The sequence below is a fragment of the Microtus ochrogaster genome, linkage group LG8, assembly GCF_000317375.1.
Source record: "Microtus ochrogaster isolate Prairie Vole_2 linkage group LG8, MicOch1.0, whole genome shotgun sequence".
NCBI lineage: Eukaryota > Metazoa > Chordata > Mammalia > Rodentia > Cricetidae > Microtus > Microtus ochrogaster.
In genome coordinates, this window is record NC_022033.1 from 1184736 (window position 1) to 1187905 (window position 3170).

Here is a 3170-nt window from a genome sequence, read left to right on the forward strand (position 1 = left end):
GTCATACCAAGGGCCGCAGTTACTGGGAAGGTAACTTGATCTCATACCTGCTCCCTACAGCAGCAACATAGATCTGTATGGCTCTTAGCAAAAGTGCATGTGTGTGTGTGTGGGGGGGGGGTGTCCCAGCCATAGTTTTACACCCAACAAACAGCTAGTAATGCTTCATATACCCTTAGATGTTTGCTTCCTCGTTGCTGAGACAGGATACTTAACAAAAACAATGAAGGATTTATCCTAAGTAGCAGTTTTCAGGGGAGTCAGTCCATCATGGAACCTGGAACAGCTGTCACGTGTCCTGTTCACATCTTAGTGAATCAAGAAGCTTTGCTCAGGACCTAAAGCTGTAACCCTCAAAGTCCCCCTCGCCCCCACACTTGGTGGACTGTGTCTTCCAGCCAGGTCCACAGTCTTAAAGGTTTTTTTGTTTTGTTTTGTTTTGTTTTGTTTTGTTTTGTTTTTTGGTTTTTCGAGACAGGGTTTCTCTGTGGCTTTGGAGCCTGTCCTGGAACTAGCTCTGTAGACCAGGCTGGTCTCGAACTCACAGAGATCCGCCTGCCTCTGCCTCCCGAGTGCTGGGATTAAAGGCGTGCGCCACCATCGCCCGGTAGTCTTAAAGGTTTTATTAGCTCCCAGAACAGCACTGCCAACTGAGGACCAGGTATTCAAACACTTGGATCTGTGGGGGACATTTCAGACCCAAACATATTTAATCTTTTTTTCTTCGAAGATTTATTTATTATGTATACATTGTTCTGCCTGAATGTCTGCCTGCAGGCCAGAAGAGGGCACCAGATCTCATTACATATGGTTGTGAGCTAACATGTGGTTGATGGGAATTGAACTCAGGACCTGAATGCTGGGATTAAAGGTGTGCACCACCATTGCCTGGCTTATCTTTTTTTTTTATTAAAAAAATTTGGATCGTTTAGTATCATGCATTTATTGGTGTGGGGTTTTTTTGTTTTATTTTTTGTCAGTAAACTGGATAATTCCGAATGGCATCACACATTCACCAGAACTCTCGTTTACAGGAGGGCTTGGTGGCCTGTGCTTCACAGGCAGGCAGAGATCTGTGAGTTTAAGGCCAGGTTGCCTTAAAACCAGTACTGTTTGCATTTTTGCATTGTTTGAAAGGTTTGTATCTACTTTTTTTTTTTTTTAAAGGAGCTATATTAGGTCTTTTTCTTTTTGGCATAAACATGAAGCCATCTGAGAGAACAGATTAACTTGGCCTGGTCGCCATGGCAAACTAAACTAAGCAGGACAATGCAAGAATAGCAGGTCTGTGGTAATGGTGCTGACACTCCCTGCTCTCCCCTGCTACAAGTGGGGCTCCCGTTGTAGCATCTGTGAGGTCCCCATCCACCATGGGCGGGACTTTGCAGTGCTGCAGCCATTCAGGGGTCACTCCTGCGCCAAGCAGGCCTCATCACCTCATGGGCTGACCATGACTTTGGTGGAATTCTTTCTTTGTTCTGTCACCAGCACCCTATCTGGAGTGGACAGACATGGTCATGTCTTCCCAGGAAAAGTTAACAGGGTACAAGCTCACCAGGCATGGTGTGCTGGTGTACCTGTAATCCCACCACTTGGGAGCTTGAGTGTGGTAGGAAGACAGATTCCTGATTAGACAGATTCAAGACTAGCCTGGGCTACATAGTGAAACAGCTAAAAAATAAAATAAAATAAAATAAAATAAAATAGATGTTCCTTGTAGGTTCGTGAAGTCCCTGATGCTCCTGGCAGGGAAAATGGGAAATGAAGTGTGTGTAAAAGCCCAAAGCTACAGTGCACTGCCTGGGACAGCCACTAATGGTTTGCCCACTGTTACTACTGGCTGGGGGGAACGACATGACAGAAACATATATTTACCAGAAATGAAGCTCCAGGGAACAAAGGGCTTTGTGTGTGGCTCCATGTAAGCCTGGTACAGTAGAGGATCTGGCCCCTGTCAGTGTGCGGTGCTCAGGCTGGCTACTGGTATACCTTTGCCCTCACAACTGCCAGAAGACTGAGCTCCAGGCTTTGTACCTTTGTACCATTGTTGGATAAAGCTGAGAGAGAGAGAAAGAGAGAGAGAGAGAGAGAGAGAGAGAGAGAGAGAGAGAGAGAGAGAGAGAGAATAGGCTTCATAGGCATTTTTGCTTCACCATGCCCCTCAGGAGACTTGTGGCCATCTCTTAGCTCTGTGAAGCCTGACAACCTGGATGCAAGAGAAGCAAGGCTGCCTGGGTTCTTTGTCCCTGAGCAAGTCAGAGCCTAAGAGGACAGGAAAACCTGAGTGTAGTGTGTTGTTCTACAGTCCGTACCAGTGCTGTATGTCAAGTGATGACACAGGATGTAGAGCCCTGGGCCATGAAGATGCAACAGGTAGCAAGCAAAACACCTATTCCCTCCTCGGATGACCCGTAGAGTCACCGCTCACCCTGCAACAACCAGAGCCAGCTTCCTCTGAGGGGGTAATGGGCTCTTGGGAGCAGAGATTGAGCTATGAAAAGATGGAGGATTGGGGAAAGCAAGAAGGTAGGTTCTGAGAAGCACTGCCCTGAGGGAATGATGTGGATTCATTCAGATCTGCCCGGCCCAGGAATGGCCTCAAGTTCATGATCACAGCTGGGTGACAGCCATGCTTGTGAGGCCAGGACCCACCTGAGTCTGTCATGGAGTGGCTCTGTAAGGTGATACTTTGAGAACAGAAGGAAGATCAGGGTGGCCGGGTTGGGACAAGGATAAAGGCAGCACAGGGAACAGCCTGGGAAACTGGGACTGCTCTGTATCACGTGACATAGAAAAGGCTCCAGACGTGAACATCCATCTAGTAGTGGGTGGCGGCTCCCGCAGGCGAGGATGGAGTCTGCGAGGGGAAGGAGGAGATTGGCGCTGTTAGGTCCTGGGGATGCACAAATAATGGGAATCAGACCATCGGAGTGTTGTTGGATTTTCTTTTACTCTAGCCTCATGCTGGAATGCCAAAATGTTGTTTTTTACTCTTTTGGCTCTTTAGGAGGGCCCACCACCCAGCTCCCAAATAAATCACAGGTGGAGGTTTATTCTTAATTAGAAATGTCTGGCCTTAGCTTGGCTTGTTTCTAGCTAGCTTTTCTTAAATTATCCCATCTATCTTTTGCCTCTGGGTTTTGTCTTTCTCTATTTCTATATACCTTTCT